Raw genomic sequence first — 15,206 nt, forward strand, 5'->3', positions numbered from 1 at the left:
AGACATTCCTGCAGCTGCTTTCCACCTTAAATATCTCACTGTATTCACCCAATGGTCTACTAATTTATGTAGCCTTGAACAAAAGCAAAATGCATATGATGCTCCTATTCATATGTGAGGTCAGAATAGAGAAGCTGACTCATAAAGTCATTTGTAAGTCATAGTCTTTTCTGTCATCAGTTTGTTCATTTGTTATTATGAGCTGTACAATTGCTATTTTTCTTTTCTTGTTCCAAGCAGAAACATAAGGTCTAGGACAGAGAGAGTGAAGTGTTTAATGGCTCCTTTCTTTCTCATTTCCCCATTTTAGAGATAGACAATTGACTGACATAGCTAGTTGGACACAATTGCCTTTGTCATCTTGCCTCTTCATGGCTTTTTGCTTTAATCATTTATCAGTGTGCTTTTGTCTCTGGAAAGAATAGGTTTCCAGAACACATGTGCTCTTTTTATTGCTTAATAAGATGTTTATCACAATGCAGGGTTGTGTTTTTTTTGTTTTCAGGTTTTTTTTGTTTTTTTTTTTGTTGTTGTTTTTTTACAAATTACCTACTTTTAAAAAGTAACCTTTCCTTTATTGATACTCTCCCAATAGCATGGAGAATATGAGTGAAGGGAATTTTCTTTTTTCAACTGTAGTTCTGAGCTTTTGTAAATAGACTGGTTCAAATGAGTCTTCCCTGATTTCCTAAAGATATTTTCCTTTTCTGCACCATAGAAGTATTATTTGGAGTATATATTTAATGCCTTATTCTGTTCTTATCATCAGTTTGCCTGTGGTATCAGTGGTTCCCTAATCTGCCACATTTCAAAAATTCTTAGATATTCTGTCAATTCTGATTCAGTAATATGTGAAATACCTAAGAAACTGAATTACTTTTAAAGCTCTCACAATATTTTTTGTTCAAATTCCTACCCCTAAAAAGAGACTGTTTGCCTTGTATAGTAAATGTGAAATAGTTTAAGTGGGCCACCATATATGTGAGAGTATAATTTCTTCTAATACAATTTCTTCTAATATAATTTATTTTAATTCCCTAGTGATCCTGAGATTGACAGTAATCGAGACCTTTTATTAACATCTAGTAAGTAACAGGGAATATAAAAGTAGAGATAGCAATGCAGAAAAAAAAATCTATGTGGTTGAAGAATATCGGTAAGGACTAAAATAATAGTCTAGAATAAATTAATAAGAATTTTTTAATGCTAAGTCAAAAATGAATGTTTAGTTAATAACTAAAAGATGAAAAATACCCTAACTCTTAGAATGTCATAATCCAGAAAAAAGTTTTAAAACATAATTCTGAAGTCATTAAAAGAATGAAATTGATGGGAGAGAGACTAGAGTCAGATAACACCATTAATATATTAGATATAAGATGAGGATACCCTGATTAATGAATGAGGCATCAAAGAAAAAATAGCAGACTTTAGGGTTGAAGAGAAGTATTAAATGGCAGGGAAGGTTGAAAATTATTTGTTGTTGTTGCTACTGTATTTGTTTTTGGGATACATCTGGCTATATTCAGGAACTACTCTACAGTTAAGGATCACATCTGGCAGTCCTCAGGGGGACCATATGGGATGCCAAGGATAGAATCTAGGTCAGCCATGTGCAAGACCCTACTTGCTGTAATATCATTCATGCCTAATAGTCTTACTCTTTCTTTTTATAAAAAAAAAATTTGTTTGCTTCCTCGTATTGTCTCCCCAAGCCTTGTCAATAATGACCCTTGAAGGCAGAGTCAAGAGTAAAGCCTAAGTACTACCAAATATTGGCCAAAAACTAATAAGGAAAAAGAAAAGAAAAGAAATAAATAAAAATAGAGAAAGAGAAAGAAAGAAAGAAAGAAAGAAAGAAAGAAAGAAAGGAAGGAAGGAAGGAAGGAAGGAAGGAAGGAAGGAAGGAAGGAAGGAAGGAAGGAAGGAAGGAAGGAAGGAAGGAAGGAAGGAAGGAAGGAAGGAAGGAAGGAAGGAAGGAAGGAAGGAAGGAAAAGAAAGAAAGAAAAAGAAAGAAAGAAAGAAAGAAAGAAAGAAAGAAAGAAAGAAAGAAAGAAAGAAAGAAAGAAAGAAAGAAAGAAAGAAAGAAAGAAAGAAAGAAAGAGAGAGAGAGAGAGAGAGAGAAGAAGAAAGAGAGAAGAGAGAGAGAGAAGAAAGAAAGAAAGAAAGAAAGAAAGAAAGAAAGAAAGAAAGAAAGAAAGAAAGAAAGAAAGAAAGAAAGAAAGAAAGAAAGAAAGAAAGAAAGAAAGAAAGAAAGAAAGAAAGAAAGAAAGAAGGAGGAAGGAAGAGAGGAAGGAAGGAAGGACTATAAGTATATAATAAATATACTGGAAATATAAGTATGAGCTCAGTGAAGAGGTTATGTGGATGTCTGAGAAAGAATAAACTGGTAAGGAAGGAGTATAAGAATTGTCTAGCAACATCAATTATCAATCATACCATGCCAAATACTATTTTTTTAATCTTTAAATGTTAATGATTTAGCACAATATGAGCACAAAATTTCTCACAATTTAATAAGGGCTGGCGAATTTAGGGGAAGCAAAGGATGATAGTAGATGAGGGACTTACTTCTATTTCATATATTCATTCAAGGATCCCAGTTTCTGCTCAATTCTACTATGGTACAAGACCAAGACTATCTTGAAAGGCATTGTGGGAAATGCTACAGACATTTTATGAGTCAAGATCATAAGAGTTATTTGCAAGTTTTCTTTGCGCTCCAGAGGAGTACATTTTAGTGGATCTATCAAAAGCCAGACTGAGTGTGATGCAATTACTACAAATTTATATGAAAATTTCTTAGCACTGCCAACTCCAAATAAATATAATTTACCAATCATAAACAAATAAAACAGACACATACATACACACAAATAAAAGCCAAAAAACACTAGCCTGTAGCCAAAACATGAATGATTTGATACATACACAGCCTATGTATAATAGTTCCAAAGGAAGGAGATTGGCCGTGCCTCTCTCAATGCTCAAGGTACCTCTAGTTTGGCTGCTGAAAAATAAACATTGGGAGCCGGAATCTGTTAGTACAGCAGGTAGTGTGCTTTCTTTGCCTTCCGCTGACCTGAGTTTGATCTCCAGCAACCTATCTAGTCTCCCAAACACCCCCCGCCCCCGGATTCATTTCTGAGTATAGAGCCAGGAATAAGACCTACACACAGCTGAGTGTGGCCCAAAAACCAAAAAATAAAATAAAATAATAAATACTGAACACTGCTTTTCTTTTGTGTCTTGTTTTTTTTTTAAGCCAAGTAAACATCCCCTTTAGATTTGTTTTATTAAATACAAGTACTAATATACATCATTGGTAAAGGTAAGTCAAGTAACAACTTTTGAAAAGGGGCAGGGACACTTGTGTATATTGTTTCTACCTGCTTCCATGGTGGGAATTTAATTATATAGCATTCATAATTATAAGAGGTGCTGAGATAACTAAATTCTCTAACAATTGAAAAAGGAAACATATTTGGTGAACACCGCCTATCTCTACCAGTTTTCTTCCTGGTTATCAAAAGGGCACTTATTTCACCATCTCTCCCCTTAACGAACAAAGTCACTACCACTCCATTGAAAGAAAGCCCAGTGCCCATTCAATCACTGCATCCAGCACAAAAAAACAGGATCTCTGATTAATGATTCAAACCCCCTAAAAGTCCCAGCGGGATTTTTCAGTTTCTGTGAATTATGAATTAAAAGTGCACAACTTTTTAGTCTCTGAAACATATCATTCCAAAATTCAATGCTGTAATGCACACAAAAGCATTCCAATTGGAACATGGAGATAAGAATGATAGAAATCCTAAAATTCTTCTGCTCAGAATTATGAAATTTTTCTATCCTGAAATGTGTAAAGGTTTTCTTGCACAAGGTCTGATTATATTATTTTATTTCTGTTATTATCAGTAGTAGTATCAATATTAAAATTATTGTTTTATTACTGTTTTCCCCTTTATTTGTATATGCACCACTATCAATTCATATGTGCAAAGTATGAGCTATAGTAGTGAACTACATTCTCCACCCATCTGATTCTTTTCTATTTCTTCAAGGCGTGGGGAGGAAGACTTCTTCCAAAAGGCTTATTTCTAACTCTGTGCTCAGAGATTGTTCTCAGTGAGGCTTGGGGGTGCCAATGATAAAAACATGGTCAGTTGTGTGCAAGACAAACACTATACCCTCAGCGCTATCTCTGTAGCCCCAATCTGGTTCAGGTTCGTTTCTTGCAAAAGACTTCTTTGACTTTTCTGTTGATGACCATTGTCTCTACCCTCTCAAAATTTTTTCCTTGCCCTAAATCTTTTTTTTTGGGGGGGGGCATATCTAAAGTGGGAATTTGGAGAATTTTCCTTCTTGCAAACTGTTGATGGAGGCTATTTGTTGTTAGAGTTATCTGATAGTGTAAGAGCTGTCTTACGGTTTGAACACTCAAGGAGTTTGTCATTTTTTAAATCCAGGATTGCATTTTGCAGTATCTTTGACCATACTTTTTCTTCACAAACCTATAATATATCTTATCTTCTTTATTCATGTCCATTCCATTCCTAAGACAAAATTTTAAATTAATTTCTAGACAAAATTCTTTAAAATGTGCTTTAAAATCCTTACAAGTGTGCTTTATTTCTGTTTTCTTAGTGCTGTAACTTGCAGTCTCAGTCAGACAGTGGTTACCACAATACCATCAGATTTGGTCTAAAAGTTCTAACTTTAATAGAATCTTTGCCAACTGCTTGGATATTGATGTTACATGTCGTTTTCTTTTAATTCAATTTTGTTTTCTACTAGCTAGGGCTGAGAAATGATCATGTTACCAAAACTTTAAGGTCTCAGATTTCTTGATTCTTTTAAATTCTTCTTTTTTCTTTTGGGGCCTTACCTATTTTTCAAAATATGTTTCAAATTTTAGCCAAACGTAGTTAATACATATTGCCAGTTTTATTCCTTCCTATCTTTTCTTTTGGAGATATTTCCTCAATAATAATAATAATCTGCTCTTAAAATATGACATGGTAACTTTACAAAACCATTTGCTACTATTTAACAGAGATTGACATTTTTCCTATCTTTTATATGAGTTTCTTTAAGACCTGCTTCTCCCCAATGAGAAGTCAATGTCATATGTTTTAATTTTTTTTATTTAGTATTCCAGTCTTCAGTACTAATCATACATCCTAGCTACTATAATAATACTAGATTCCCAATGACTTAAATAATGTTACTAGTTCATGTCACAGTTGGTACATAACAGGAACAAGGAGCTACCAAGAATCTTTTTACTTTAACATATAGTTTCTGTTATGGAATTAATTGTGTCTCTGTTCCATCCCCAGTTCAGCCATTCAACCACCAAAATTCATTTAAGTACCAACTAAATAGCTTCAGAATGTAGCTGTATTTGAAGACAGGGTATTTACAGACTTTATTAAGTTAAATTAAGGATCAGTGTGGGACTTTAATTCAGTATGACTGATGGCCCCACAAGAGAGGGAAATTTGGACATAGACATGTACTGACTAAAGACAATGTAAAGACATGTGGCAAAGTTAGCTACAAGCCAAGAAGGAAAGAAGAAACATTCTTCCCTCATGATTCTCAGAAGGAGCCAACACTGCTGACACCTTGATTTCAAAACTTAAGTCTCTAGAACTTTGAAAAAATAAAATGTGTTATTTAAGCCACCCCTGTCTATTGCACTTTAACATAGTCACCATAGCAAGCAAGAAAGCTTTCTAGTTCCCAGGTATTATTCAAATAATAGATGAAGAAAAGGATCCTAGAGACTCTTACAGATTGCTATAAGGTAATCATAGTGATGTTGAAAACATTAGCATAAGCTCAACCAGAAGGAAACCCAATTCTTATTTTTTTTTCTTCTGCTTTTTTTTTTTTTTTTTTTTGGTTTTTCGGGTTACACCCGTTTGACGCTCAGGGGTTACTCCTGGCTAAGTGCTCAGAAATCGCCCCTGGCTTGAGGGGACCATATGGGATGCCGGGGGATCGAACCGTAGTCCTTTCTTGGCTAGCGCTTGCAAGGCAGACACCTTACCTCTAGTGCCACCTCGCCAGCCCCTGTTTTCTTTTCTTAATTTTTTTGAGAAACCCCATATTGTTTTATTGTTTTTACTTTTTTGGGAGCAACTCCCATGTCCATCACCAACGAATAAGAGTTATTTTCTCAAGAACAGATGAGAAATATCCCATTTTGATTTTCTACATCTCACAACACAGAAATTTTGATTTGAATGGGTATGTGTATATGTATATTCATTACGGTGTTTAGTACAGTAGCCAAGATATGTACATGATTGGAAGAATGTATTAGAAAGGAAGTTGTGGTAATATAGTAGAATACTATGTCACTGTAAGAAAAGATAAAGTCATGCAATTCACTGCTACATATGGATGAATCTGGAGGGCATCGTGCAGAGCAAAGTCAGTCAGGAGATGGATAGGTACAGAATAATCCCTTGCAAAAATGAGATATAAAGCTGTATAGTAAATTTCAGATAGATTAATTTACATAGGCCATACAGCTTGTAGTGCTTTAAATTATATATAAATATAAAATATGTGTATACAATCCTTGAAAGGCATATAATATAAGTCATCTCATTCTGGCCTTTACTTTTCCAACCCTTTGTAGTTTCCCTAGCTTATTCAGAGTAACCAAGTATATTCAAATATAGATGTAAGGCACATTACAAGAAACTGATCATTTTTAATGTCTCCAACTTTTTCTTGACATCACCATAGCGTGTGAACTCTTCAACCATGTCTCCAAAAATGATTCCCACAGTCTGTTCTTTCCACTTAAGCTGTTCCTTTATTCTCCAAAATATGCTAGAGAAAAGCCCCTTCTCAGGTGCCCTGAGAATATGCTGCTCATATTTTTCTTGATTTCTTGTTTCTCTTGTTTTTTAGTTCATTTCCCTAGGTAGTATAAGCATACTACCCAAATCTTCCCAAATCCTCAAGTATTTTTGTGGAACCCTCATTTCGTGACCCCTTCAAGTCCCACTCTTCAATGCTTCTACCCTCTGCATACCATTTATGCTATTATTTTGTCATAGTATCCTTTGTTTGTTTGTTTGTTTTGGGGGGATTGTTTGTTTGTTTTTTGCTTTTTTGGGGCCAGGTGATGCTCAGGGGTTACTCCTGGCTTTGTGCTCAGAAATCATTTTTGGCTTGGGGGAACATATGGGATGGCCGGGGATTGAATCGCGGTCCGTCCTACTTTTGCACATGCAAGGCAAACGCCCTACCGCTTATGTCACTGCTCCAGCCCCATGTCAAGTATCCTTAATTTTAACTTCAACCGTTTTCTTGTGCTCAAAAGATTTAAAATAAAGTGTATTTTTATATTTCTAAAACTTCTGGGGCTTTCACAATTTATTTTATGGTTAGAATAAATTTGCATGAATCGTCTGCTCATTTTCTTCTTTTACAAAGTCATAAGTTGGCAGATCTTCTTTCAGTGTGTTGTCTAGATATGGCCTTCCCTGGTCAAAAATATGGAATAGAGAACCTCGTATAGACTTTCTAATCTTTTTAAAAAAAAAAAAGTTTTGCACTTTTTTGCATTTCTAAAAAAATAAAGTAAAATAAAAAGAGGGAGAGGGACAGGGAGATAGCTCCAAGTGCTGGAGTACATCTTTGCCATGTGGAGGACCTAAATTTTATTTCTAGAATGGATAATCCTCATATTTACCCACCTCAGAACCTCTGAATGTATCCCTGGTATTTCCTAGCAACACTAGGACAAGCATCAAACCTCTGAATCTTCAAGGTTGGGAATAATTACAGGGGTCTCCTGCATACTCCCTAAAAAATTAAAAATAAAACCCAAAGGACAAGGAGCTATATCAAATGATAAAAACAAGTGCTTAGTGTGTTTGAAGCTACGGATTTGATCCCCAGCACCATATGCCTGTCCCCAGTATCACTGAACAGGTCTGGTGACTGACTAAGCACCCTGGCCAAAAGCCCATATCTGGTTACCTCTTTCTAAAGTGTGGTGCCTATTTTAAACTAACAAATCAACCCCAGAGTACCTACATCCCTCTTTAGGATTGCAGGAGTTCTTGGTTTTTTGGAAGAATACTAAGAAATCTCAGTTCTCTCCTTCTCTTCCCAACAAAGTGTACAGGTCTCCTGGGAACCAGAGAAATAGTTCAGTGGGTAGGGCATTTGCCACACATGTCTGGCCCAGAATGCCTCATATCCCAAATGGTCCCATGAGTTCTGAGTACAGAGACAGGAGTAAGCCCTGGCCCTGCCAAGTGAGACACAAAAGCCAAACTCCAAAATGTGTATAAGTCCCCTTCTTCTAAATTCAGGTAGGCCAACGAATGCAACAAATTTACAGTGAATCACAGGTACCGAAGGTGGTCCAATTAAGTGGTTCCATTGCAAGGCCACAACTAATTGTGAAAAGTATAGTCCTGAGACATATGGAAGCAGAAAAAAAGGGAATCTTTTATATCCCTAAGATGCCAAAATACTTCCAGCAAAATTCTGTGCTCCAATAGAATATCTATGTAAAGGGAGAAATTAATATAGTAGTAAAATAGTAAAGCACGTGATTTACAAAATAATTTTAGCATTGTTATTTTCTATCCCTATGGCAGTTTTCTACAATATTATTTTATGGCTTTAAATAATGATTATATAGACCAGCTAAATATTAAATATAAAATAAACCATTTTCTCTTATCCAAGTTCTAATCCAGCATGACCTCTGCTGAGCGTCTGAGATTAGGCATGTTCAGGGTAGAATGGCTGCAGTAAAGAATGGTTTTTCTCACTTAGCTTTTTCTATGAAATGATAACAAGCAGCATTTGGGAGGACAACTGTCTAACAGTAAATTGGCCCAGGAGAAAAACAATAAATAGATTTAAGGATAAAAAGCATCTATCTTCTCTGCAAATCAGCTGGCTGGTTGGGCCATAAGCGAAACTTTCCAAACTCTCCAGAAGCAGCAAAAGCAGGTTCTGAACACAAACGAGAGGTTGAAAAGGCAGGAAATGAGTTTTAGATCATAGGTCTCAGGTACTGAGAGACTACTGCAGGATGATTTTCTTGATATACTGTTTTACATGGTGCAATTTAGACATTCTAATGTCCTACAGTGTTACTGATATCAGAAACCAGTCATCTCTGTTCATAGCCTAAGAACAGAAGAGGAACCTTCAACTACATTTAAATGTTCCGTTTCAGTTGGAACCAGATATTGACAAATCTTTTTGAACTTAAACATAAAGTATTTTATTATGCCAATTATAGAAAACCCAATCATTCAGACATGGAGAGAAATAAAATGCCTGCAGAGTCCAAGGTAATAATTATAAAACTGGACATGGATGTAAGTACAGCATTAAAAATGTCTTCCTAATTTTAATAATTTTTTTAAATAAGGAGAATCAATCATTTGTTCTTCCCTCTTAATTACAAATAAATATATGGCATTTAAATAGAGCAGTCATATTAAGCATAATGAATATAGGTCTATATTGGATAAAGTCAGTTCGAAGGACAAAGAAAAAGACAAAATATAGCAACATTCTGTGTGTGTATCTTCATTTTCCCCTCTCTCATAAGAGCATAACATACTGAAATTATTTAGTAAACAAAACTTCACAAATCTTTATATATATTTTTAAATAATAAGGGTTTTCATTATTAAACATCAAGATGGAACTAGTTTGCCTATTATTTATTTTTACTTTCAGAATATATCCCTTCATTTATAGATATTTGAAGCACATTTGTTCGTTGCACATATAATTATTAATTACAAAACTAACTAGGAAGCTGATTACCTGCAAAGCTTCTTAGCAATATTTTCTTGTATGACACACAAAAAATAGAGAAAATTGTTTTGGGTTGTTATTGGTATATTTGCTTATCATTTTAGCAAATTTATCTACCACCAATTGAAGTAATATTAACATGATTATGAATCTTACAAACTAAATCTTACAGACTTTTAACAAGTCTGCTTAATATTTTTGTTGTCAGAAAATATCCTTTACATCATCTTTGTTACAATTTTTAAAAGATAATCTCAAATCTTATTATATAAGTAACAAAAATGTTTTTCAACAAAAAAATCTAGTTTCAATGGTCCTTTTCAATTTGCTGCTGTAGAACTGCTTGATACATCAACAACAATGCTTTTCAGTTTCTCATCAGCACTTTCATTTGTCCTGTAACCTCTCTGGCTTCAAATATGTTAAAAGAAGATGTGAATAGCAATTAGGCACACCTTGATGCTTTTCCAAAAAGAATAATAAAGGTCTTTGGCTGTACCTCTAAATGGATAATTAGCCAACTTTGCCTTCCTTGCAATTTCTCCTCTTCCCCAGAAAGTCTCCGACTCATGGTGGTGGTTAAAAAAAAAAAAAAAAAAAAAAAAGGTACAGGGCTGTCACAGATCTCCTCTCCAGGACTTAGCCTACGCTATCTTGGTGACCTCACACACTTATGTGACAAAGAAAAAACTTGTTCGATTCTAGTTATTTGAACAGTTAGAGATGCGAAGTAGCCACATTTAACACCCACATATGTAACTGCATATATCTGTGCAAGTGAAAAAAAGTCAAAGCAGGGGCAGGAGAGATAGCATGGATATAAGGCATTTGCCTTGCATGCAGAAGGACGGTAGTTTGAATCCCGGCATCCCATATGGTCCCTGAGCCTGCCAGGAGCAATTTCTGAGCATAGAGCCAAGATTAATCCCTGAGCACTGCCGGGTGTGACCCAAAAACCATAAAAAAAAAGTTAAAGCAATTTTTCTAATATTTCAAACAGACAACCCACATCTTTACAAAGAAAATGAATTCTCATTTATTTAAAACATAGTTTATGTGCTTGGAACCAAAACACTTCACTAAATAATATCATATGGTAGAGAAATAAAAGGAACAAAGGGTGTTTTAGTAACTGGAATTTGATGTGTTAAATAAATGCAGCATAAAGCTTACCTGTTGCTGTGAGTGTAATACAATCTCAGAAAACTCATACATTTCTAAGATGATGTCAGAATATATGCATTCCTAAGCACTGAGATTAACAATACATTTATATAAAATGCACATGCTGATTATTAAAAAATATTGCCACATCTAAAAGAAATTAAAAACCATCATATAAAGTATATTAATCAAAACTCAGTTAGCTTAAGAGTGACTTGTTTAAAATCCAATAAATGTTCATTAAGCACTCTTAACTCAAGCTATAATCTACATGTTTTAATTTTAGCCAAAAAATTTCTCTAATTTTGTCTTTTTCCATTATGTCTAAATCAACATAAACACCTTATAAATATAAAAAGTATATAATTCTATATAAGTATAAAAATATACCCAATGTCTTCTATTTCTCCATTCAAAGTAGTCAGACTTCATTTAAAAGCATAAATTCTCAGCTACCTGAAGAGAATTACTCAACCCTCACAGTTATAACTAAGAGTTATGGCACTTTTAGTTTTATATTGGTAAAGAGTGTTGAGGCATGTGTATAAAAAAGCATTAAAAAAATCAACATGTGATAAAAACCGGCTAACCTTTGCAAAAGCTGGCTCCCTGTGTGTGACACCAGGCGGGGAAAATCCGCGAAAGTACACCGGCCCAGTGGGGCTCAGCTGCGAAAGACTGTGAGTGTGACCTGTCTATGTCTGTCTACTGTCCTCTTGCGTGAAACTCTTGCGAGTGGGGCAAAAAGAGCCTCCAGAAACCTCGCTCGCCCAGACGCCATTTTCAGGGAGGGACTTCAGAGCATAAAAACCGGCTAACCTTTGCAAAAGCTGGCTCCCTGTGTGTGACACCAGGCGGGGAAAATCCGCAAAAGTACACCGGCCCAGTGGGGCTCAGCTGTGAAAGACTGTGAGTGTGACCTGTCTATGTCTGTCTACTGTCCTCTTGCGTGAAACTCTTGTGAGTGGGGCAAAAAGAGGCTCAGAGGAGCACGTCCGCTCCGCTTCGCTACGCGAAGGAAAGAACTCCATTGCAACAAGAAGGAAAAATCACACTAAGAACGGCGCTATATCACAGAAGCAAACATTTCTCTCGGGACTGTCTTCTCTGTTGCATGCTCGGGCCTAAGATTTGACCCAGTGTGAGGCTTCATCCACGGAGGACTCCCCTCCCTTAGAGGCAAGTCAGCCCATCCAGAAAGGGAGGAGCCAGAGGAGTGTGCTGCCTACATCATATAGACAATGAATACCACCACAACACGTAGAAAAACCCACAATACAAGTGTGACAATGGGGAAACAACGCAGGCCAGCATCAGACATAGAGAATGAAGATGACAATTCTGAGGACCAGATAATGACTGAACAACTAATCAACCTCTCAGATAAGGACTTTAGACTAGCAATATGGAAGGTGCTCAACAGACTCCAAGAAACCATGGATCGAGTTGAACAGAACACTAATAAGAACCAAGAAAATATGAAGGCAGAAATGACAAAACTCCAAACTGAAATAACATGTCAACTAACAGGACTGAAAAAGTCAGTAAACGAAGTGAATGACAAAATGGATAAGCTCTGGGACAGGGTATCAGAAGCTGAGAATAGACTTGGTGCTGTGGAAGATGAGATACATAACAATTCCATACAGCAGGAGAGATTGGACAAAAAACTTAAAGCAAATGAGCAGACAATGGAAAAATTAGTCAAAGAATGGGAACAGACAAAAATAGAAGTCTATGATAAGATCAACAGAAACAACTTAAGAATCATTGGAGTCCCAGAGACCCAGGAAGAAAATTTCCAGGAAGAATCAATGGTCAAGAACATCATTAAAGAGAAACTTCCAGAGCTAAAGAATATATGTGATCAAATCCTGCATGCCCGAAGAGTACCAACCAAAAGAGACCCCAGAAAAACCACCCCAAGACACATCCTAGTCACAATGACAAATCCCACAGATAGAGACAGAATTCTGAAAACAGCAAGATCAAAAGGGGAAATCATGTTCAAGCAAGCTTCCCTGAGATTTACAGCAGACCTGTCACCAGAAACGCTCAATGCCAGAAAGCAGTGGTGGGATATTGTGACAAGACTGAATGAAATGAATGCTTCACCCAGAATACTATACCCAGCAAAACTCACTTTCCGGTTTGATGGAAGAATACATGGTTTCACAGACAAAAAACAGCTCAGAAACTTCACAGACACAAAACCAGTCTTAAGAGAAAAACTGAAAGACCTAATCTAAGACAAGACTACCCAAAAGACACACCAAATTTTGAAATAAAGATGGCGTTAAATCCCAGGACAATTCTTTCTCTCAACGTCAATGGACTAAATGCACCAGTTAAGAGACACAGAGTGGCTAAATGGATCAAAAAACTCAATCCAACCTTCTGCTGCCTACAAGAAACGCACCTGAATAGTCAGAACAAAAATAGACTCAAAATAAAAGGCTGGAGAAAAGTTATCCAAGCAAACAACACCCATAAAAAAGCTGGAGTGGCCATACTAATATCAGATAATGCAAACTTTATACTCAGGAAGGTTGTAAGGGACAAAGACGGACATTTTATATTAATCAAGGGGTACGTAGAGCAGGAAGAATTCACTCTCCTAAACATATATGCACCGAATGAGGGGCCAGCAAAATATTTAATACAACTGTTGACAAATCTGAAAAATAATATCAACAACAACACAATAATTGTGGGGGACCTTAACACGGCTTTGTCAACACTGGACAGGTCAACCAGACTGAAACCCAACAAGAATATACTAGACCTGAGGAGAGAAATGGAAGAAAGAGGCCTAGTGGATATATATAGGACACTCCATCCCCAGAAACCTGGATACACATTCTTTTCCAATGTACATGGGACATTCTCCAGGATAGACTACATGCTGGCACATAAAACATACCTCCATAAGATCAAGAGGATAGAAATTTTGCAGACTACCTTCGCTGACCACAAGGCTCTGAAATTATTTGTGAACTCCAAAGGGACTCAGAAGAAACACTTTAACACCTGGAAGTTAAACAGCCTCATGCTCAATAACCAGTGGGTCTGAGATGAAATCAAGGAGGAAATAAAAAGGTTCCTGGAAACAAATGACAATAAAGACACAAACTCTCAGAACTTATGGGACACAGCAAAAGCAGTACTGAGAGGAAAATTTATAGCTTTGCAAGCACACATCAGGAAGGAAGAAGGAGCTTACCTGAGTAGCTTAATGACACAGCTAATAGAACTAGAAAATGCTCAACAAAAGGACCCAAGAATAGGAAGACAGAAGGAAATAACAAAGCTGAGAGCAGAAATCAACGAAGTGGAAACTCAAAAAACAATCCGAAAGATCAACGAAAGCAGAAGTTGGTTCTTTGAAAAAATAAACAAGATTGATAGACCACTGGCAAACCTAACAAAGAAAGAGAGAGAGAGAAACTTGATAACTCGTATCAGGAATGAAAAAGGAGAGATCACTACTGATATGACAGAGATTCAAAGGGTAATCAGAAACTACTTTGAAAAACTCTACGCCACTAAAAATGAGAACCTGGAAGAAATGGATAAATTCTTGGACTCTTATAATCTTCCACGGTTGAAGGAAGAGGATGTAGCATATCTAAACACCCCCATCACCATTGATGAAATTAAAACAGTAATCAAATGTCTGCCGAAAAACAAAAGCCCAGGTCCAGATGGATTCACTAATGAATTCTATCAAACTTTCCAAGAGGAACTACTGCCAATCTTGGCAAGACTCTTTCATGAAATTGAACAAACAGAAACACTTCCAAATAGCTTTTATGAAGCCAACATCACCTTGATACCTAAACCAGACAGAGACGCTACCAAAAAAGAAAATTACAGACCAATATCACTGATGAATGCAGATGCAAAGATCCTCAACAAAATCCTGGCAAATAGGATTCAATGCCTCGTTAAGAAGATCATCCACTACGATCAAGTAGGTTTCATCCCAGGAATGCAAGGCTGGTTTAACATCCGTAAATCTATCAACATAATACACAACATCAATAACAAGAAAAATAAAAACCACATGATCATATCAATAGATGCAGAGAAAGCATTTGATAAGGTCCAACACCCATTCTTGATCAAAACTCTCAGCAAGATGGGAATGGAGGGAACCTTTCTCAATATAGTGAAGGCCATCTACCACAAGCCAGTGGCAAATATTATCCTCAATG

The sequence above is a fragment of the Suncus etruscus genome, chromosome 5 (assembly GCF_024139225.1).
Source record: "Suncus etruscus isolate mSunEtr1 chromosome 5, mSunEtr1.pri.cur, whole genome shotgun sequence".
Taxonomy (NCBI): Eukaryota; Metazoa; Chordata; class Mammalia; order Eulipotyphla; family Soricidae; genus Suncus; species Suncus etruscus.